The sequence below is a fragment of the Triturus cristatus genome, chromosome 12 (assembly GCF_964204655.1).
Source record: "Triturus cristatus chromosome 12, aTriCri1.1, whole genome shotgun sequence".
In the NCBI taxonomy this organism is placed as follows: Eukaryota; Metazoa; Chordata; class Amphibia; order Caudata; family Salamandridae; genus Triturus; species Triturus cristatus.
Genome location: NC_140595.1, coordinates 659,467,658 through 659,490,257, shown reverse-complemented (window position 1 = coordinate 659,490,257; position 22,600 = coordinate 659,467,658). Strand labels below are relative to the sequence as shown.

At 45.6% G+C, this 22,600-nt stretch overlaps 12 non-coding genes across 12 annotated transcripts; 7 read left to right on the top strand and 5 right to left on the bottom strand.

Annotated features, from left to right (window-relative positions):
• Positions 1 to 1,234: 1,234 nt before the first annotated feature.
• Positions 1,235 to 1,329, top strand: TRNAI-UAU (transfer RNA isoleucine (anticodon UAU)). Its single transcript has 2 exons — positions 1,235 to 1,272; positions 1,294 to 1,329. It is a non-coding gene; the product is annotated as a tRNA-Ile (tRNA).
• Positions 1,330 to 9,688: 8,359 nt separating this feature from the next.
• On the top strand, positions 9,689 to 9,783 carry TRNAI-UAU (transfer RNA isoleucine (anticodon UAU)). The gene is made up of 2 exons: positions 9,689 to 9,726; positions 9,748 to 9,783. It is a non-coding gene; the product is annotated as a tRNA-Ile (tRNA).
• A 1,835-nt stretch (positions 9,784 to 11,618) lies between these two features.
• On the bottom strand, positions 11,619 to 11,700 carry TRNAS-GCU (transfer RNA serine (anticodon GCU)). Its single transcript has one exon. It is a non-coding gene; the product is annotated as a tRNA-Ser (tRNA).
• A 412-nt stretch (positions 11,701 to 12,112) lies between these two features.
• Positions 12,113 to 12,207, top strand: TRNAI-UAU (transfer RNA isoleucine (anticodon UAU)). The gene is made up of 2 exons: positions 12,113 to 12,150; positions 12,172 to 12,207. It is a non-coding gene; the product is annotated as a tRNA-Ile (tRNA).
• Positions 12,208 to 14,042: 1,835 nt separating this feature from the next.
• Positions 14,043 to 14,124, bottom strand: TRNAS-GCU (transfer RNA serine (anticodon GCU)). Its single transcript has one exon. It is a non-coding gene; the product is annotated as a tRNA-Ser (tRNA).
• Positions 14,125 to 14,536: 412 nt separating this feature from the next.
• Positions 14,537 to 14,631, top strand: TRNAI-UAU (transfer RNA isoleucine (anticodon UAU)). The gene is made up of 2 exons: positions 14,537 to 14,574; positions 14,596 to 14,631. It is a non-coding gene; the product is annotated as a tRNA-Ile (tRNA).
• Positions 14,632 to 16,466: 1,835 nt separating this feature from the next.
• TRNAS-GCU (transfer RNA serine (anticodon GCU)) lies at positions 16,467 to 16,548 on the bottom strand. The gene has a single exon. It is a non-coding gene; the product is annotated as a tRNA-Ser (tRNA).
• A 412-nt stretch (positions 16,549 to 16,960) lies between these two features.
• Positions 16,961 to 17,055, top strand: TRNAI-UAU (transfer RNA isoleucine (anticodon UAU)). The gene is made up of 2 exons: positions 16,961 to 16,998; positions 17,020 to 17,055. It is a non-coding gene; the product is annotated as a tRNA-Ile (tRNA).
• Positions 17,056 to 18,890: 1,835 nt separating this feature from the next.
• TRNAS-GCU (transfer RNA serine (anticodon GCU)) lies at positions 18,891 to 18,972 on the bottom strand. Its single transcript has one exon. It is a non-coding gene; the product is annotated as a tRNA-Ser (tRNA).
• A 412-nt stretch (positions 18,973 to 19,384) lies between these two features.
• Positions 19,385 to 19,479, top strand: TRNAI-UAU (transfer RNA isoleucine (anticodon UAU)). Its single transcript has 2 exons — positions 19,385 to 19,422; positions 19,444 to 19,479. It is a non-coding gene; the product is annotated as a tRNA-Ile (tRNA).
• A 1,835-nt stretch (positions 19,480 to 21,314) lies between these two features.
• On the bottom strand, positions 21,315 to 21,396 carry TRNAS-GCU (transfer RNA serine (anticodon GCU)). Its single transcript has one exon. It is a non-coding gene; the product is annotated as a tRNA-Ser (tRNA).
• A 412-nt stretch (positions 21,397 to 21,808) lies between these two features.
• TRNAI-UAU (transfer RNA isoleucine (anticodon UAU)) lies at positions 21,809 to 21,903 on the top strand. The gene is made up of 2 exons: positions 21,809 to 21,846; positions 21,868 to 21,903. It is a non-coding gene; the product is annotated as a tRNA-Ile (tRNA).
• Positions 21,904 to 22,600: the final 697 nt, after the last annotated feature.

Here is a 22,600-nt window from a genome sequence, read left to right as displayed (position 1 = left end):
GCAATAAGCAATCCTAAAGCAAGGTGTGACTCCAGGGAAGAATGACTTGAAAACAACATACAGTAAGAGTCATGTAAAAAGGCCCTGATGAGGCTTGAACTCATAACCCCTGGTTTACAAGACCAGTGCTCTGCCACTGAGCTACAAGGCCAGTCTGCACGCAAGATGTAAATTGCAACATGTATTCTTACTGAGGTATGAATATATCTATGATTTTGAGACTCTGTATGGAAACGTAGTTGCATATGAATGTCCACGTGAGCGCACACATTGAAGACCATGCTTAAGGCACTTTTTTTGGAAGTATGAAAAACTACATTTTCATATGAGAAAATAAGAGTTTTCGCATTCAAGACCATACCGATAGCTCTAGTTAGTATGTCTGCAATCAGTGACATATAGAGAACCCACTTATTAGAAGTGATCTGTCTCTGTGGGGCAGACATATGTTAACAGTCATTCATTTGAGATGGCCTAAACTTTAGGAGTAAGAGCTGCTTTCTTATCAATCTATTTATCCAAACTGGTTAATAAGCCAGGAGTGAGTGAAAGGCAATCCTCTGGAAACTCTATGAAAGATCTAATTTCTATTACGCACACAATACTTCACTTTATTTGACATATTTGTTAAAATGGAACAGTCAGATGATCCCATCTAGCGGATCCGGGCTCTGTCTTGAAAGAGAGTGTAATTATACTACAAGAAATGCTGGCCATCAAAAGAGACTCTGATGGCTTTCCGACAAAGGTGGGATTCAAACCCACGCGTGCAGAGCACAATGGATTAGCAGTCCATCGCCTTAACCACTCGGCCACCTCGTCTGCCCTACAGCCCCATCTGAAACCTTGCTTCACAAAAGGTACTGAAGTGTCAATATACTGTACCTAAAAAAGAAAAAAACAGCTGAGGCAAGATCTCACATTCCACGTCTTCCCCCAATCAGGGACCTACATTTCATTTTTGGGAAATTCTTACTATGTGCTAATTACAAATATTCATAAGATTCCCCTAGACTTTGTCAGAACTGTCAAGATATAATTCTATGGGGTTTTGAATAGACAGAGCATATGTTATAGGACAATTATAGAATCTATTCCGTTTGGACTGTATTTTTAATAGTCATGATAACATGCTAGCATGTGAGTCGATCTTGCACAGTGAATGATGGAGCAGTGTCTGTCATCTACTTGGTCAGCTGTAGATGGCTCACCTGGGGAGATGTGAAAAGAGAGAGCTCCAGTGGCGCAATCGGTTAGCGCGCGGTACTTATACAGCAGTACTTGCACTGAGCCATGCTGAGGTTGTGAGTTCGAGCCTCACCTGGAGCAGCTGTGTTGATTTTCATAAACCATTTCACAAAAAGTAAAGTTTAAACTCAGAGTATGGACGCCCCTTGCGATAGAGTCTTTACTTCTTATAGGATCTACGTGTCCTACTCCTCTGGGTGCCAAATATCACATATCCTCCGCGATGCTCAGTTTAAACATTCCATGATGTGCCATCTTGCATTTCATGCAAACACCACATCAGTGCATTTAAAAATACATTTGTAGAATAATAAATATGATGAAAACAGTGTTCTCACATGATAACCATAAACTGAAGAGCTGCAAAAAATGCTGTATCAGCTACTTACAATAAAAGGTGACTCGAAAAAACTAGCAAAAGAAGAGCATCATCATATTAAAGGTTCTATTCACCATCTTGAGTTGCACCATAGCAGCTTATGGTGCTTTTCTGCTCAGAGTGTGCCTCCAATCCCACATTCATTTTTAATTTCTTTGCAGTTTAAAAAACAACAATTACTGCTCGAAGTTCACTTTTCAAAACCATTCAACCTATTAAATGTATTTCTCTAACCTATGAATGTGGTCCATGTTCACTTTTCCTCATCTTCATCTCGATACTCCTTTCCCAGAAACCAGGTTCACTTCTTCATTCAACCCACCCATCCAAAGTCACCAAATCTTTGAAGCAAGTCTGCCTATTCTCCCTTTCTCTCTATGTACAAGATACCTTGTATCATTTGAATGGACAGCAGGAGAGAAGGATATTTATGGTGAGTGGGGGTGGGGTTTTGAGGAGTAACCTCATTTGCCTAAGAGCCGGGGTATCTGGGAAAAAAAGTATTTTATGGGGGAAGACTTTCACATCTCCTTGGTGAAATTTGTAGGGCCTTATAACATCCTTTCTGTGGATGCAGATTCAGTCGGAACAGAGGTCCTAGTCCTCGCTCTGCCTTTCAAAGGAACTGTAAATATGCATGGCTTATTTGGCTTTGCCCGGCAGGGTGAGAATGGCGTTTGTCAGGCGTTCGTCAGGCGATCGGAAGGGGTGAGGCAATAATGTATAATTCAATGATCTTCATGATATTTTCTTGATAATATGAAAGCAGGAAAGGGAAGCTTGGCAATAAGCAATCCTAAAGCAAGGTGTGACTCCAGGGAAGAATGACTTGAAAACAACATACAGTAAGAGTCATGTAAAAAGGCCCTGATGAGGCTTGAACTCATAACCCCTGGTTTACAAGACCAGTGCTCTGCCACTGAGCTACAAGGCCAGTCTGCACGCAGGATGTAAATTGCAACATGTATTCTTACTGAGGTATGAATATATCTATGATTTTGAGACTCTGTATGGAAACGTAGTTGCATATGAATGTCCACGTGAGCGCACACATTGAAGACCATGCTTAAGGCACTTTTTTTGGAAGTATGAAAAACTACATTTTCATATGAGAAAATAAGAGTTTTCGCATTCAAGACCATACCGATAGCTCTAGTTAGTATGTCTGCAATCAGTGACATATAGAGAACCCACTTATTAGAAGTGATCTGTCTCTGTGGGGCAGACATATGTTAACAGTCATTCATTTGAGATGGCCTAAACTTTAGGAGTAAGAGCTGCTTTCTTATCAATCTATTTATCCAAACTGGTTAATAAGCCAGGAGTGAGTGAAAGGCAATCCTCTGGAAACTCTATGAAAGATCTAATTTCTATTACGCACACAATACTTCACTTTTTTTTTTTTTTTTTTTTTTTTTTTTTTTTGAAAAAGTTTTTATTGAACAATAATTCGGTTACAAGTATGGGCCTACAACCACCCGGGCCGGCCGCTAGGTACATAAGGAAATATACACATATCAAGGCTACAATCAGTTCCCAGGGCACTGCCCCGCAGTGGCTCAAGATAGTTCTCGAAGAACAGCAAGCGTCAGTCCAACAATAACAAAAACAAAAGGAAAAACAATAAAAACAAAAGGCGAGTTATGAGGGAAACCAGTGCGGATCAGGCTCCCCCCGGGAAACTCCAGTCAGAACATTTGAGCAATCCGCTAAAAAGAGGAGTACCGGGAGGCCGGGGACGGAGGGGGGGGGGAAGGGGGTCAAGGGAGATGAACGTCCATATGTAGTTGTTACAAAAAGCGCCAGGAGCCATCAAGGGTCAGGGGGACATGGCGATATCAGTGTCTACCAGGGGGGGCGTACAGATGCCTCCGCGATACGCATTCCATTGCCCCCAAATTCTACCCCATGCCCCCGGCTCGCCACGGGCCACATACACTGTCTTCTCCCTAAACATACACCAGTCCATATTCTCCTTCCATACTGACACGGTGGGCGGCCGTTGAGAGCCCCAAAGTTGCGCTATATCCCTCTTGGCAATCATGTTCCCTAGGGCCGCCCACCGAGTCTGAGCCGCGCTGTAGTCATTGGGCTCCCACACATTCAGGACACAGCGACGCACCTCCGGCAGCAGCACAACCCCAGTGACCTGTCCCATAACCGTGTGGACCCGGCGCCAGTAGTCCGCCACCTCGCGGCACTCCCAAAGGATATGAAGAAAGGTGGCGCTGAGCCCACAGCCCCGCTTACAGAGCCCGTCGTCGGAAAATCCCATCGAGACCAAGCGCGGACCCGTCACATACACCCGGTGGAGAATCTTGAGCTGTACCAACCGGAGACGAGCCGGAATGGCAACCTCCTTGGGGGACGACAGTGCAGACTGCCAATCTTCGTCGTCCAATTCGACCCCATCCCCAGTCCAAGCCTCCCGAAGGCGCACCAGGAGATCCGCCCGGTGATTAATCAATTTTTTATAAATTAAAGAAATAGTACTATCAGGGACATGTCCGTCAAGTATGCGGTCCTCGAGGGGCGAGGAAACAGGGATCTTGGTCCCCTCCCCGAAGACCGAGAGCAGGGCGTGTCGAACCTGGGCGTAGCGGAAGAACTCCCTGTCGGTCAGCTCGTATTCGGCCTGGAGCACCGCGAAAGTCTTGACCGCGCCCTTGTGCCACAGGTCTCCCACTTTGCTGATACCAATCGTGTCCCACTGGTCAAACCCCTTGGTGGTCCACAAGCTGCCCAGGCGGTCGGAGGCAAACAAGGGAGTAGCACATGTTAATCGCTCACTCCAGCCCATGGCCGCAGTGGCAGCCCTCCAGGTCCGCACAGCAATCTTAGTAGGACCCGTAAGGGTCCGGCCAGCCAGGCGGGAATAAAGTGCCCTGTTGTAGTTCCCGCCGGGAAGCAGGAACTTGTCCATCTCATACGCCGGATTCAAGCCGGGCGCATACGTGGCGTGGTTAATGGCAGATAGCTGCGAGGCCCAATAGTACCTGTGAATGTCAGGAAGCGCGATGCCCCCGTCATACCAGGGGAGAGTGAGCTTGGCAAGAGCAATACGCGCCCGCCCGTTCCACACCAGTCTCCTCTGCAGGCTCTCCACCTCCCGAAAGTAGGCCACTGGGATAACGTCGAAGGAGTTCTGGAGTGCATAGAGGAACCTGGGAAGGGACATCATTTTAAACAGCGCGGCCCGACCCAGCGGGGACAGGGGCAGCCTGCACCACCGGGCCGTGTCCTCACGCAGTCGCCGAAGTGGACGCAGGAGATTCTGCTCATAGCGAGCCACCGGGTCCAGCGAAACGTATATCCCCAGGTACTTAAAGCCGCTCAGAGATATTTGAATCGGGAGCCGAGGCGGCAGGAGAGGAGGACCACCAGAGATGGGATAAACGCAGGATTTAGACCAATTGATCGTGAGACCCGAATTGTTCCCAAAGGAGGTCAGAACGTCAAAGAGGACGTTGAGTGACTGCCGCGGTGAGGTGAGATACAGGAGAATGTCGTCCGCATACAGCGAGACCCGATCTTCGAAGCCCGGGCCCCACCGGATCCCTCTAAGCGAGGGCTCCCAACGGAGCCAGGCAGCGAGTGGCTCCAGGGCGAGAGCAAAAAGCAACGGGGACAACGGGCACCCCTGCCTCGTGCCCCTGCCGAGGGCAAAGGGCCGAGAGACCCGCCCATTCACCACCACTTGAGCCATGGGTCCCGTGTAAAGGAGCCTCACCCAGCCAATAAATCCCTCTCCAAAGCCGAATTTATCCAAGACGGCCCAGAGGAATGGCCACTCAATAGTGTCAAATGCCATCGTGGCATCCAAAGAAACCAGCACGGCCGGTTCGGAGAGGAACTCCGCCCTGGCAAGGGCACCGTGCAGACGCCGCAAGTTAAGAGCGGTGTTGCGGTGCGGGATAAAGCCGCATTGGTCCGGATGAATAAGGTCGCACACGACACTCAACAATCGATTGGCCAGGACTTTCGCCAGGATTTTAGGCTCCGCATTGAGCAGTGAAATAGGCCGGTAAGAAGTACAGCGGTCACGCGGCTTGCCCTCCTTGGGGATAACGACTATAGTGGCCAAGCGCTGGTCGGCCGGAAGGGAACCCGCCGCAAGGGAGTCGCGGAACATGCGGCTGAGGAAGGGCGCAAGCTTATCAGGACGCAATTTGTATAGTTCAATGGGCAGACCGTTAGGACCCATAGCCTTGCCCGAGCGAAGGGAACGAATCGCGGTCGCTATTTCATCCGACGATAAGGGGGCGTCCAGCCGCTCCCGGTCCTCAACGGACAGGCCGGGCAGAGCAATATCTCTCAGTAGGAGGCGAGAGTCCTCCTCATCCCTGTCAGTCACCGGGGAGTACACCGCCCGGAGGTGGTCAGCGAAGCATTCCACAATCTCATCCGGCTCAGTCACACACACACCATCCGCAGCACGCAGCTCGGGGACCACACGATTCACTCTCTCCTTTTTGTCCAGCCACGCAATCAACTTTCCCGCCTTGTCCCCCGCGTCATACAATCGGCCCTGCTGCTCCCTATACATAGTTTTGGCCGCGTCAGTGACCAGGGACCTATATTCGAACTGTTTCAGGCTAAGGGCATATAGCCCGTCCGGAGTAACATTCGCCTCCAAGGCCGACTCCAGCCCCGAGATGTCAGTCTCCAGCTTCACCACCGCCTCGCTCCTAACCTTCTTGGCCACCACTATCTGGGCGAGGGCGTGTCCGCGTATCACAGTTTTAAAGGCTTCCCAAAGGGACAACGCAGACGACACCGACCCCTCGTTTTCACTGAAGTATTGGTCCATGGCCTTAACCAGGCTGTCACGAGTCACAGGGTCCCGCAGGTACCAGGGGTTAATGGGAGCTATCCGCCCTGCGGACCGCGACCCGGTGTCAAAGAGAAGCCACAGCGGAGAATGGTCGGAGATACCACGCGCCAGGTGTCTGACCTCTCGAATCCGACCAGTCTGCGCCGCGGGCATAAGGAAGTAGTCTAACCTGGAGAGACTCCCATGCGCCCCCGATTGAAAGGTGAACTGGCACTGGGTCGGATGCATTAGTCTCCAACTATCCACCAAGCCGAAGGTCTCCAACATCCCACCCAGCCATGACTGGGCAGCGGGGAGGGTCCTCGGTGGGTGACGATCCAGTTCACCCGAAACCACAGAATTAAAGTCCCCGCCCATGAGCAGGAGGCCGTCCGGAAGGTCAAGCAGCATTCGACCCAAGTCAGTAAAGGTGGAGTTCTGGAGGCCCGGGGGGACGTAGACTGAAACCAGGGTAAGGGGCTGCCCCTCCCACCTTCCAATCAAACACACATAGCGCCCTCTGTCATCCGAGACTATCCTCGTGATCTCCACCGGAAGGGAGGTTCGCAGGAGAATGCCCACCCCCCTGGAGCCAGTTGTGAAACCAGAATGGGCTACGAGGCGGTATCCCCCCCTGTTCATCGCATGGCAGACATTGCCGACCAAATGCGTCTCCTGGAGAAACACCACATCAGGAGTCAAACGACGCAAATATTGCAGTACAACACCCCGCTTAATACGGTCCCCCAACCCATTGACGTTCCACGACATAAGCCTCAACCCGTCTCCCCCCATCCCCTCCAATAGATCAAGAGGCCCCCAGCCCGCAGCACTGTTCCCAAATATGGATAAAAATCAATACCTCGCCCTGTAAACAAAAAACACACAACTAAACAACCCCTCTTCCCCCCCAACCCCACCCCAAGTCCAACGCCCCCCACCCTGCACCCCTGCGGGCCAAAGACCCCCCCCAACTTGCAGTGTGCCTGTCGCCCCACTAACCCCATTCTACAAAAAGACCCCGGAGGAGGAAAGGGACCCGAACCCGCCCGCACCCCTCACGGGTCCTGGTAAGACACAGTATGCAAAAGAAGTAAGACCCAACTGTACAGTGCAAAACCGCAAAAGCAAGGACCAAAGGTCAGTCTAAGGGGACCCGTCACCTGCGGTGACCCCAGAGGGCCCGGGCCGGCCACCCCCGTCCGGCAGCGAGTCCAGCCAGTCACTTGCGGCCACAGGAGAGTCAAAAAAGGCTGTCCGCTCTCCATGCTCCACTCGAAGTTTCGCCGGGTAGATCATCGAATACTTCAGGCCTAGCTCGCGGAGACGGCGCTTCACCCCTTGGAATCCCATCCGCTGTTTCTGGACCAGTTGCGTGAAGTCCGGATAAAAGTTGATGGTCGAGTTCTCGTAGCGGACCGGGCCACGGGTCCGTGAAGCCTGCAGAATAGCATCGCGGTCCCTGTAGTGGAACAGTTTAGCCACGATAGGCCTCGGGGGGGCCCCCGGCCGCGGCCGGCCGCCCGGAACTCGATGGGCCCGCTCCACAGCGAAGAATTTGCTTAGGCCAACCGGGGACAGCTGTTGCAGGATAAGTTCCTCGACCACGAGGTCCACCGGGCGGCTGTCGGAGGACTCCGGTACCCCAATGATGCGGATATTGTTGCGTCGGGCCCGTCCCTCGAAGTCCTCAAGCCGCCGGGCCATATGGTCGTTGACCACTCTAATGTCCCCAAGCGCAGCCCGCAGATCCGACACCTCCGCACCCAGGGTGGAGGTCCGTGTATCAAGGGCCTGGACCTTCTCGTTGGTTTTAGAGAGGTCGGCCCGAATCAGGGTGACGTCGATCGCGACAGTGTCGATCTTACGGGCCAGGGCCTCATATTGCGTCGCGATAGTTTCCCTGATGCCCTCGATGGCGCCCATAATGTCCTGTAGGGAAGGTTCCGCAGAGACGGTCGTGCCTCCCCCTGCAGCATCCGGGGAGAGGCCAGCAGCGCCAGGGGACCCCCTGCCCTGGGTGTAGCGGTCCATGTTGTTGCTCTGGACCGCTCCCCCGCGCAGTGAAGCCTTGGTCTTGCGCCCCTCCGGACCCCCTTTGCCCGCCATGTGAGCGCAGTCTCTCAATGGGACCTCCGATCAAGAGGTGTGCGGGCGCCAGCGAAAGGACCACAAACTGTCGGTGTAGGGGTCGGAGGCGTTAGGCCCACCAGTAGCAGATGGAAGCAAGCCTCGGGCAGAGGCCCAGGAGGCACCTCGCCACCTTGAGCACGCACGCCAGCTGATCTCCTGAAGGCCAAAACCGAAACCGAAAGTGCTGAATCGGCAACTGGCACCGCGCTGAGGCCGCTGTTGTTCAATTGCAGCCCGGCCCCACGGGTCACCTTCACCCCGGCCACCTCCGTTGGGTGGGTCCCAAAAGTTCCGACGACGACAACTCAGGATTCCCAGGTCCGATTAGAGTTTTGAAAAGAGATATATGATCAGCTGGTCTTCATCTCCCAGATTCCATAAACCAAATCAGGATAGTCTCAGGATATATTCCGAGGAGCAGAAAGGGTCCGGGGAGCCCTGTGCTCACGCGACCATCTTGGATGCGCGCTAGGCTCCTCCTCCTACTTCACTTTATTTGACATATTTGTTAAAATGGAACAGTCAGATGATCCCATCTAGCGGATCCGGGCTCTGTCTTGAAAGAGAGTGTAATTATACTACAAGAAATGCTGGCCATCAAAAGAGACTCTGATGGCTTTCCGACAAAGGTGGGATTCAAACCCACGCGTGCAGAGCACAATGGATTAGCAGTCCATCGCCTTAACCACTCGGCCACCTCGTCTGCCCTACAGCCCCATCTGAAACCTTGCTTCACAAAAGGTACTGAAGTGTCAATATACTGTACCTAAAAAAGAAAAAAACAGCTGAGGCAAGATCTCACATTCCACGTCTTCCCCCAATCAGGGACCTACATTTCATTTTTGGGAAATTCTTACTATGTGCTAATTACAAATATTCATAAGATTCCCCTAGACTTTGTCAGAACTGTCAAGATATAATTCTATGGGGTTTTGAATAGACAGAGCACATGTTATAGGACAATTATAGAATCTATTCCGTTTGGACTGTATTTTTAATAGTCATGATAACATGCTAGCATGTGAGTCGATCTTGCACAGTGAATGATGGAGCAGTGTCTGTCATCTACTTGGTCAGCTGTAGATGGCTCACCTGGGGAGATGTGAATAAAGAGAGCTCCAGTGGCGCAATCGGTTAGCGCGCGGTACTTATACAGCAGTACTTGCACTGAGCCATGCCGAGGTTGTGAGTTCGAGCCTCACCTGGAGCAGCCGTGTTGTTTTTCATAAACCATTTCACAAAAAGTAAAGTTTAAACTCAGAGTATGGACGGCCCTTGCTAGAGAGTCTTTACTTCTTATAGGATCTACGTGTCCTACTCCTCTGGGTGCCAAATATCACATATCCTCCGCGATGCTCAGTTTAAACATTCCATGATGTGCCATCTTGCATTTCATGCAAACACCACATCAGTGCATTTAAAAATACATTTGTAGAATAATAAATATGATGAAAACAGTGTTCTCACATGATAACCATAAACTGAAGAGCTGCAAAAAATGCTGTATCAGCTACTTACAATAAAAGGTGACTCGAAAAAACTAGCAAAAGAAGAGCATCATCATATTAAAGGTTCTATTCACCATCTTGAGTTGCACCATAGCAGCTTATGGTGCTTTTCTGCTCAGAGTGTGCCTCCAATCCCACATTCATTTTTAATTTCTTTGCAGTTTAAAAAACAACAATTACTGCTCGAAGTTCACTTTTCAAAACCATTCAACCTATTAAATGTATTTCTCTAACCTATGAATGTGGTCCATGTTCACTTTTCCTCATCTTCATCTCGATACTCCTTTCCCAGAAACCAGGTTCACTTCTTCATTCAACCCACCCATCCAAAGTCACCAAATCTTTGAAGCAAGTCTGCCTATTCTCCCTTTCTCTCTATGTACAAGATACCTTGTATCATTTGAATGGACAGCAGGAGAGAAGGATATTTATGGTGAGTGGTGGTGGGGTTTTGAGGAGTAACCTCATTTGCCTAAGAGCCGGGGTATCTGGGAAAAAAAGTATTTTATGGGGGAAGACTTTCACATCTCCTTGGTGAAATTTGTAGGGCCTTATAACATCCTTTCTGTGGATGCAGATTCAGTCGGAACAGAGGTCCTAGTCCTCGCTCTGCCTTTCAAAGGAACTGTAAATATGCATGGCTTATTTGGCTTTGCCCGGCAGGGCTTGCCCGCCAGGGTGAGAATGGCGTTTGTCAGGCGTTCGTCAGGCGATCGGAAGGGGTGAGGCAATAATTTATAATTCAATGATCTTCATGATATTTTCTTGATAATATGAAAGCAGGAAAGGGAAGCTTGGCAATAAGCAATCCTAAAGCAAGGTGTGACTCCAGGGAAGAATGACTTGAAAACAACATACAGAAAGACTCATGTAAAAAGGCCCTGATGAGGCTTGAACTCATGACCCCTGGTTTACAAGACCAGTGCTCTGCCACTGAGCTACAAGGCCAGTCTGCACGCAGGATGTAAATTGCAACATGTATTCTTACTGAGGTATGAATATATCTATGATTTTGAGACTCTGTATGGAAACGTAGTTGCATATGAATGTCCACGTGCGCGCACACATTGAAGACCATGCTTAAGGCACTTTTTTTGGAAGTATGAAAAACTACATTTTCATATGAGAAAATAAGAGTTTTCGCATTCAAGACCATACCGATAGCTCTAGTTAGTATGTCTGCAATCAGTGACATATAGAGAACCCACTTATTAGAAGTGATCTGTCTCTGTGGGGCAGACATATGTTAACAGTCATTCATTTGAGACGGCCTAAACTTTAGGAGTAAGAGCTGCTTTCTTATCAATCTATTTATCCAAACTGGTTAATAAGCCAGGAGTGAGTGAAAGGCAATCCTCTGGAAACTCCATGAAAGATCTAATTTCTATTACGCACAAAATACTTCACTTTATTTGACATATTTGTTAAAATGGAACAGTCAGATGATCCCATCTAGCGGATCCTGGCTCTGTCTTGAAAGAGAGTGTAATTATACTACAAGAAATGCTGGCCATCAAAAGAGACTCTGATGGCTTTCCGACGAAGGTGGGATTCGAACCCACGCGTGCAGAGCACAATGGATTAGCAGTCCATCGCCTTAACCACTCGGCCACCTCGTCTGCCCTACAGCCCCATCTGAAACCTTGCTTCACAAAAGGTACTGAAGTGTCAATATACTGTACCTAAAAAAGAAAAAAACAGTTGAGGCAAGATCTCACATTCCACGTCTTCCCCCAATCAGGGACCTACATTTCATTTTTGGGAAATTCTTACTATGTCCTAATTACAAATATTCATAAGATTCCCCTAGACTTTGTCAGAACTGTCAAGATATAATTCTATGGGGTTTTGAATAGACAGAGCATATGTTATAGGACAATTATAGAATCTATTCCGTTTGGACTGTATTTTTAATAGTCATGATAACATGCTAGCATGTGAGTCGATCTTGCACAGTGAATGATGGAGCAGTGTCTGTCATCTACTTGGTCAGCTGTAGATGGCTCACCTGGGGAGATGTGAAAAGAGAGAGCTCCAGTGGCGCAATCGGTTAGCGCGCGGTACTTATACAGCAGTACTTGCACTGAGCCATGCTGAGGTTGTGAGTTCGAGCCTCACCTGGAGCAGCCGTGTTGTTTTTCATAAACCATTTCACAAAAAGTAAAGTTTAAACTCAGAGTATGGACGGCCCTTGCTAGAGAGTCTTTACTTCTTATAGGATCTACGTGTCCTACTCCTCCGGGTGCCAAATATCACATATCCTCTGCGATGCTCAGTTTAAACATTCCATGATGTGCCATCTTGCATTTCATGCAAACACCACATCAGTGCATTTAAAAATACATTTGTAGAATAATAAATATGATGAAAACAGTGTTCTCACATGATAACCATAAACTGAAGAGCTGCAAAAAATGCTGTATCAGCTACTTACAATAAAAGGTGACTCGAAAAAACTAGCAAAAGAAGAGCATCATCATATTAAAGGTTCTATTCACCATCTTGAGTTGCACCATAGCAGCTTATGGGGCTTTTCTGCTCAGAGTGTGCCTCCAATCCCACATTCATTTTTAATTTCTTTGCAGTTTAAAAAACAACAATTACTGCTCGAAGTTCACTTTTCAAAACCATTCAACCTATTAAATGTATTTCTCTAACCTATGAATGTGGTCCATGTTCACTTTTCCTCATCTTCATCTCGATACTCCTTTCCCAGAAACCAGGTTCACTTCTTCATTCAACCCACCCATCCAAAGTCACCAAATCTTTGAAGCAAGTCTGCCTATTCTCCCTTTCTCTCTATGTACAAGATACCTTGTATCATTTGAATGGACAGCAGGAGAGAAGGATATTTATGGTGAGTGGGGGTGGGGTTTTGAGGAGTAACCTCATTTGCCTAAGAGCCGGGGTATCTGGGAAAAAAAGTATTTTATGGGGGAAGACTTTCACATCTCCTTGGTGAAATTTGTAGGGCCTTATAACATTCTTTCTGTGGATGCAGATTCAGTCGGAACAGAGGTCCTAGTCCTCTCTCTGCCTTTCAAAGGAACTGTAAATATGCATGGCTTATTTGGCTTTGCCCGGCAGGGCTTGCCCGCCAGGGTGAGAATGGCGTTTGTCAGGCGTTCGTCAGGCGATCGGAAGGGGTGAGGCAATAATTTATAATTCAATGATCTTCATGATATTTTCTTGATAATATGAAAGCAGGAAAGGGAAGCTTGGCAATAAGCAATCCTAAAGCAAGGTGTGACTCCAGGGAAGAATGACTTGAAAACAACATACAGAAAGACTCATGTAAAAAGGCCCTGATGAGGCTTGAACTCATGACCCCTGGTTTACAAGACCAGTGCTCTGCCACTGAGCTACAAGGCCAGTCTGCACGCAGGATGTAAATTGCAACATGTATTCTTACTGAGGTATGAATATATCTATGATTTTGAGACTCTGTATGGAAACGTAGTTGCATATGAATGTCCACGTGCGCGCACACATTGAAGACCATGCTTAAGGCACTTTTTTTGGAAGTATGAAAAACTACATTTTCATATGAGAAAATAAGAGTTTTCGCATTCAAGACCATACCGATAGCTCTAGTTAGTATGTCTGCAATCAGTGACATATAGAGAACCCACTTATTAGAAGTGATCTGTCTCTGTGGGGCAGACATATGTTAACAGTCATTCATTTGAGACGGCCTAAACTTTAGGAGTAAGAGCTGCTTTCTTATCAATCTATTTATCCAAACTGGTTAATAAGCCAGGAGTGAGTGAAAGGCAATCCTCTGGAAACTCCATGAAAGATCTAATTTCTATTACGCACAAAATACTTCACTTTATTTGACATATTTGTTAAAATGGAACAGTCAGATGATCCCATCTAGCGGATCCTGGCTCTGTCTTGAAAGAGAGTGTAATTATACTACAAGAAATGCTGGCCATCAAAAGAGACTCTGATGGCTTTCCGACGAAGGTGGGATTCGAACCCACGCGTGCAGAGCACAATGGATTAGCAGTCCATCGCCTTAACCACTCGGCCACCTCGTCTGCCCTACAGCCCCATCTGAAACCTTGCTTCACAAAAGGTACTGAAGTGTCAATATACTGTACCTAAAAAAGAAAAAAACAGTTGAGGCAAGATCTCACATTCCACGTCTTCCCCCAATCAGGGACCTACATTTCATTTTTGGGAAATTCTTACTATGTCCTAATTACAAATATTCATAAGATTCCCCTAGACTTTGTCAGAACTGTCAAGATATAATTCTATGGGGTTTTGAATAGACAGAGCATATGTTATAGGACAATTATAGAATCTATTCCGTTTGGACTGTATTTTTAATAGTCATGATAACATGCTAGCATGTGAGTCGATCTTGCACAGTGAATGATGGAGCAGTGTCTGTCATCTACTTGGTCAGCTGTAGATGGCTCACCTGGGGAGATGTGAAAAGAGAGAGCTCCAGTGGCGCAATCGGTTAGCGCGCGGTACTTATACAGCAGTACTTGCACTGAGCCATGCTGAGGTTGTGAGTTCGAGCCTCACCTGGAGCAGCCGTGTTGTTTTTCATAAACCATTTCACAAAAAGTAAAGTTTAAACTCAGAGTATGGACGGCCCTTGCTAGAGAGTCTTTACTTCTTATAGGATCTACGTGTCCTACTCCTCCGGGTGCCAAATATCACATATCCTCCGCGATGCTCAGTTTAAACATTCCATGATGTGCCATCTTGCATTTCATGCAAACACCACATCAGTGCATTTAAAAATACATTTGTAGAATAATAAATATGATGAAAACAGTGTTCTCACATGATAACCATAAACTGAAGAGCTGCAAAAAATGCTGTATCAGCTACTTACAATAAAAGGTGACTCGAAAAAACTAGCAAAAGAAGAGCATCATCATATTAAAGGTTCTATTCACCATCTTGAGTTGCACCATAGCAGCTTATGGGGCTTTTCTGCTCAGAGTGTGCCTCCAATCCCACATTCATTTTTAATTTCTTTGCAGTTTAAAAAACAACAATTACTGCTCGAAGTTCACTTTTCAAAACCATTCAACCTATTAAATGTATTTCTCTAACCTATGAATGTGGTCCATGTTCACTTTTCCTCATCTTCATCTCGATACTCCTTTCCCAGAAACCAGGTTCACTTCTTCATTCAACCCACCCATCCAAAGTCACCAAATCTTTGAAGCAAGTCTGCCTATTCTCCCTTTCTCTCTATGTACAAGATACCTTGTATCATTTGAATGGACAGCAGGAGAGAAGGATATTTATGGTGAGTGGGGGTGGGGTTTTGAGGAGTAACCTCATTTGCCTAAGAGCCGGGGTATCTGGGAAAAAAAGTATTTTATGGGGGAAGACTTTCACATCTCCTTGGTGAAATTTGTAGGGCCTTATAACATTCTTTCTGTGGATGCAGATTCAGTCGGAACAGAGGTCCTAGTCCTCTCTCTGCCTTTCAAAGGAACTGTAAATATGCATGGCTTATTTGGCTTTGCCCGGCAGGGCTTGCCCGCCAGGGTGAGAATGGCGTTTGTCAGGCGTTCGTCAGGCGATCGGAAGGGGTGAGGCAATAATTTATAATTCAATGATCTTCATGATATTTTCTTGATAATATGAAAGCAGGAAAGGGAAGCTTGGCAATAAGCAATCCTAAAGCAAGGTGTGACTCCAGGGAAGAATGACTTGAAAACAACATACAGAAAGACTCATGTAAAAAGGCCCTGATGAGGCTTGAACTCATGACCCCTGGTTTACAAGACCAGTGCTCTGCCACTGAGCTACAAGGCCAGTCTGCATGCAGGATGTAAATTGCAACATGTATTCTTACTGAGGTATGAATATATCTATGATTTTGAGACTCTGTATGGAAACGTAGTTGCATATGAATGTCCACGTGCGCGCACACATTGAAGACCATGCTTAAGGCACTTTTTTTGGAAGTATGAAAAACTACATTTTCATATGAGAAAATAAGAGTTTTCGCATTCAAGACCATACCGATAGCTCTAGTTAGTATGTCTGCAATCAGTTACATATAGAGAACCCACTTATTAGAAGTGATCTGTCTCTGTGGGGCAGACATATGTTAACAGTCATTCATTTGAGACGGCCTAAACTTTAGGAGTAAGAGCTGCTTTCTTATCAATCTATTTATCCAAACTGGTTAATAAGCCAGGAGTGAGTGAAAGGCAATCCTCTGGAAACTCCATGAAAGATCTAATTTCTATTACGCACAAAATACTTCACTTTATTTGACATATTTGTTAAAATGGAACAGTCAGATGATCCCATCTAGTGGATCCTGGCTCTGTCTTGAAAGAGAGTGTAATTATACTACAAGAAATGCTGGCCATCAAAAGAGACTCTGATGGCTTTCCGACGAAGGTGGGATTCGAACCCACGCGTGCAGAGCACAATGGATTAGCAGTCCATCGCCTTAACCACTCGGCCACCTCGTCTGCCCTACAGCCCCATCTGAAACCTTGCTTCACAAAAGGTACTGAAGTGTCAATATACTGTACCTAAAAAAGAAAAAAACAGCTGAGGCAAGATCTCACATTCCACGTCTTCCCCCAATCAGGGACCTACATTTCATTTTTGGGAAATTCTTACTATGTGCTAATTACAAATATTCATAAGATTCCCCTAGACTTTGTCAGAACTGTCAAGATATAATTCTATGGGGTTTTGAATAGACAGAGCATATGTTATAGGACAATTATAGAATCTATTCCGTTTGGACTGTATTTTTAATAGTCATGATAACATGCTAGCATGTGAGTCGATCTTGCACAGTGAATGATGGAGCAGTGTCTGTCATCTACTTGGTCAGCTGTAGATGGCTCACCTGGGGAGATGTGAAAAGAGAGAGCTCCAGTGGCGCAATCGGTTAGCGCGCGGTACTTATACAGCAGTACTTGCACTGAGCCATGCCGAGGTTGTGAGTTCGACCCTCACCTGGAGCAGCCGTGTTGTTTTTCATAAACCATTTCACAAAAAGTAAAGTTTAAACTCAGAGTATGGACGGCCCTTGCTAGAGAGTCTTTACTTCTTATAGGATCTACGTGTCCTACTCCTCTGAGTGCCAAATATCACATATCCTCCGCGATGCTCAGTTTAAACATTCCATGATGTGCCATCTTGCATTTCATGCAAACACCACATCAGTGCATTTAAAAATACATTTGTAGAATAATAAATATGATGAAAACAGTGTTCTCACATGATAACCATAAACTGAAGAGCTGCAAAAAATGCTGTATCAGCTACTTACAATAAAAGGTGACTCGAAAAAACTAGCAAAAGAAGAGCATCATCATATTAAAGGTTCTATTCACCATCTTGAGTTGCACCATAGCAGCTTATGGTGCTTTTCTGCTCAGAGTGTGCCTCGAATCCCACATTCATTTTTAATTTCTTTGCAGTTTAAAAAACAACAATTACTGCTCGAAGTTCACTTTTCAAAACCATTCAACCTATTAAATGTATTTCTCTAACCTATGAATGTGGTCCATGTTCACTTTTCCTCATCTTCATCTCGATACTCCTTTCCCAGAAACCAGGTTCACTTCTTCATTCAACCCACCCATCCAAAGTCACCAAATCTTTGAAGCAAGTCTGCCTATTCTCCCTTTCTCTCTATGTACAAGATACCTTGTATCATTTGAATGGACAGCAGGAGAGAAGGATATTTATGGTGAGTGGTGGTGGGGTTTTGAGGAGTAACCTCATTTGCCTAAGAGCCGGGGTATCTGGGAAAAAAAGTATTTTATGGGGGAAGACTTTCACATCTCCTTGGTGAAATTTGTAGGGCCTTATAACATCCTTTCTGTGGATGCAGATTCAGTCGAAACAGAGGTCCTAGTCCTCGCTCTGCCTTTCAAAGGAACTGTAAATATGCATGGCTTATTTGGCTTTGCCCGGCAGGGCTTGCCCGCCAGGGTGAGAATGGCGTTTGTCAGGCGTTCGTCAGGCGATCGGAAGGGGTGAGGCAATAATTTATAATTCAATGATCTTCATGATATTTTCTTGATAATATGAAAGCAGGAAAGGGAAGCTTGGCAATAAGCAATCCTAAAGCAAGGTGTGACTCCAGGGAAGAATGACTTGAAAACAACATACAGAAAGACTCATGTAAAAAGGCCCTGATGAGGCTTGAACTCATGACCCCTGGTTTACAAGACCAGTGCTCTGCCACTGAGCTACAAGGCCAGTCTGCACGCAGGATGTAAATTGCAACATGTATTCTTACTGAGGTATGAATATATCTATGATTTTGAGACTCTGTATGGAAACGTAGTTGCATATGAATGTCCACGTGCGCGCACACATTGAAGACCATGCTTAAGGCACTTTTTTTGGAAGTATGAAAAACTACATTTTCATATGAGAAAATAAGAGTTTTCGCATTCAAGACCATACCGATAGCTCTAGTTAGTATGTCTGCAATCAGTGACATATAGAGAACCCACTTATTAGAAGTGATCTGTCTCTGTGGGGCAGACATATGTTAACAGTCATTCATTTGAGACGGCCTAAACTTTAGGAGTAAGAGCTGCTTTCTTATCAATCTATTTATCCAAACTGGTTAATAAGCCAGGAGTGAGTGAAAGGCAATCCTCTGGAAACTCCATGAAAGATCTAATTTCTATTACGCACAAAATACTTCACTTTATTTGACATATTTGTTAAAATGGAACAGTCAGATGATCCCATCTAGCGGATCCTGGCTCTGTCTTGAAAGAGAGTGTAATTATACTACAAGAAATGCTGGCCATCAAAAGAGACTCTGATGGCTTTCCGACGAAGGTGGGATTCGAACCCACGCGTGCAGAGCACAATGGATTAGCAGTCCATCGCCTTAACCACTCGGCCACCTCGTCTGCCCTACAGCCCCATCTGAAACCTTGCTTCACAAAAGGTACTGAAGTGTCAATATACTGTACCTAAAAAAGAAAAAAACAGTTGAGGCAAGATCTCACATTCCACGTCTTCCCCCAATCAGGGACCTACATTTCATTTTTGGGAAATTCTTACTATGTCCTAATTACAAATATTCATAAGATTCCCCTAGACTTTGTCAGAACTGTCAAGATATAATTCTATGGGGTTTTGAATAGACAGAGCATATGTTATAGGACAATTATAGAATCTATTCCGTTTGGACTGTATTTTTAATAGTCATGATAACATGCTAGCATGTGAGTCGATCTTGCACAGTGAATGATGGAGCAGTGTCTGTCATCTACTTGGTCAGCTGTAGATGGCTCACCTGGGGAGATGTGAAAAGAGAGAGCTCCAGTGGCGCAATCGGTTAGCGCGCGGTACTTATACAGCAGTACTTGCACTGAGCCATGCTGAGGTTGTGAGTTCGAGCCTCACCTGGAGCAGCCGTGTTGTTTTTCATAAACCATTTCACAAAAAGTAAAGTTTAAACTCAGAGTATGGACGGCCCTTGCTAGAGAGTCTTTACTTCTTATAGGATCTACGTGTCCTACTCCTCTGGGTGCCAAATATCACATATCCTCCGCGATGCTCAGTTTAAACATTCCATGATGTGCCATCTTGCATTTCATGCAAACACCACATCAGTGCATTTAAAAATACATTTGTAGAATAATAAATATGATGAAAACAGTGTTCTCACATGATAACCATAAACTGAAGAGCTGCAAAAAATGCTGTATCAGCTACTTACAATAAAAGGTGACTCGAAAAAACTAGCAAAAGAAGAGCATCATCATATTAAAGGTTCTATTCACCATCTTGAGTTGCACCATAGCAGCTTATGGTGCTTTTCTGCTCAGAGTGTGCCTCCAATCCCACATTCATTTTTAATTTCTTTGCAGTTTAAAAAACAACAATTACTGCTCGAAGTTCACTTTTCAAAACCATTCAACCTATTAAATGTATTTCTCTAACCTATGAATGTGGTCCATGTTCACTTTTCCTCATCTTCATCTCGATACTCCTTTCCCAGAAACCAGGTTCACTTCTTCATTCAACCCACCCATCCAAAGTCACCAAATCTTTGAAGCAAGTCTGCCTATTCTCCCTTTCTCTCTATGTACAAGATACCTTGTATCATTTGAATGGACAGCAGGAGAGAAGGATATTTATGGTGAGTGGGGGTGGGGTTTTGAGGAGTAACCTCATTTGCCTAAGAGCCGGGGTATCTGGGAAAAAAAGTATTTTATGGGGGAAGACTTTCACATCTCCTTGGTGAAATTTGTAGGGCCTTATAACATTCTTTCTGTGGATGCAGATTCAGTCGGAACAGAGGTCCTAGTCCTCTCTCTGCCTTTCAAAGGAACTGTAAATATGCATGGCTTATTTGGCTTTGCCCGGCAGGGCTTGCCCGCCAGGGTGAGAATGGCGTTTGTCAGGCGTTCGTCAGGCGATCGGAAGGGGTGAGGCAATAATTTATAATTCAATGATCTTCATGATATTTTCTTGATAATATGAAAGCAGGAAAGGGAAGCTTGGCAATAAGCAATCCTAAAGCAAGGTGTGACTCCAGGGAAGAATGACTTGAAAACAACATACAGAAAGACTCATGTAAAAAGGCCCTGATGAGGCTTGAACTCATGACCCCTGGTTTACAAGACCAGTGCTCTGCCACTGAGCTACAAGGCCAGTCTGCATGCAGGATGTAAATTGCAACATGTATTCTTACTGAGGTATGAATATATCTATGATTTTGAGACTCTGTATGGAAACGTAGTTGCATATGAATGTCCACGTGCGCGCACACATTGAAGACCATGCTTAAGGCACTTTTTTTGGAAGTATGAAAAACTACATTTTCATATGAGAAAATAAGAGTTTTCGCATTCAAGACCATACCGATAGCTCTAGTTAGTATGTCTGCAATCAGTTACATATAGAGAACCCACTTATTAGAAGTGATCTGTCTCTGTGGGGCAGACATATGTTAACAGTCATTCATTTGAGACGGCCTAAACTTTAGGAGTAAGAGCTGCTTTCTTATCAATCTATTTATCCAAACTGGTTAATAAGCCAGGAGTGAGTGAAAGGCAATCCTCTGGAAACTCCATGAAAGATCTAATTTCTATTACGCACAAAATACTTCACTTTATTTGACATATTTGTTAAAATGGAACAGTCAGATGATCCCATCTAGTGGATCCTGGCTCTGTCTTGAAAGAGAGTGTAATTATACTACAAGAAATGCTGGCCATCAAAAGAGACTCTGATGGCTTTCCGACGAAGGTGGGATTCGAACCCACGCGTGCAGAGCACAATGGATTAGCAGTCCATCGCCTTAACCACTCGGCCACCTCGTCTGCCCTACAGCCCCATCTGAAACCTTGCTTCACAAAAGGTACTGAAGTGTCAATATACTGTACCTAAAAAAGAAAAAAACAGCTGAGGCAAGATCTCACATTCCACGTCTTCCCCCAATCAGGGACCTACATTTCATTTTTGGGAAATTCTTACTATGTGCTAATTACAAATATTCATAAGATTCCCCTAGACTTTGTCAGAACTGTCAAGATATAATTCTATGGGGTTTTGAATAGACAGAGCATATGTTATAGGACAATTATAGAATCTATTCCGTTTGGACTGTATTTTTAATAGTCATGATAACATGCTAGCATGTGAGTCGATCTTGCACAGTGAATGATGGAGCAGTGTCTGTCATCTACTTGGTCAGCTGTAGATGGCTCACCTGGGGAGATGTGAAAAGAGAGAGCTCCAGTGGCGCAATCGGTTAGCGCGCGGTACTTATACAGCAGTACTTGCACTGAGCCATGCCGAGGTTGTGAGTTCGACCCTCACCTGGAGCAGCCGTGTTGTTTTTCATAAACCATTTCACAAAAAGTAAAGTTTAAACTCAGAGTATGGACGGCCCTTGCTAGAGAGTCTTTACTTCTTATAGGATCTACGTGTCCTACTCCTCTGAGTGCCAAATATCACATATCCTCCGCGATGCTCAGTTTAAACATTCCATGATGTGCCATCTTGCATTTCATGCAAACACCACATCAGTGCATTTAAAAATACATTTGTAGAATAATAAATATGATGAAAACAGTGTTCTCACATGATAACCATAAACTGAAGAGCTGCAAAAAATGCTGTATCAGCTACTTACAATAAAAGGTGACTCGAAAAAACTAGCAAAAGAAGAGCATCATCATATTAAAGGTTCTATTCACCATCTTGAGTTGCACCATAGCAGCTTATGGTGCTTTTCTGCTCAGAGTGTGCCTCCAATCCCACATTCATTTTTAATTTCTTTGCAGTTTAAAAAACAACAATTACTGCTCGAAGTTCACTTTTCAAAACCATTCAACCTATTAAATGTATTTCTCTAACCTATGAATGTGGTCCATGTTCACTTTTCCTCATCTTCATCTCGATACTCCTTTCCCAGAAACCAGGTTCACTTCTTCATTCAACCCACCCATCCAAGGTCACCAAATCTTTGAAGCAAGTCTGCCTATTCTCCCTTTCTCTCTATGTACAAGATACCTTGTATCA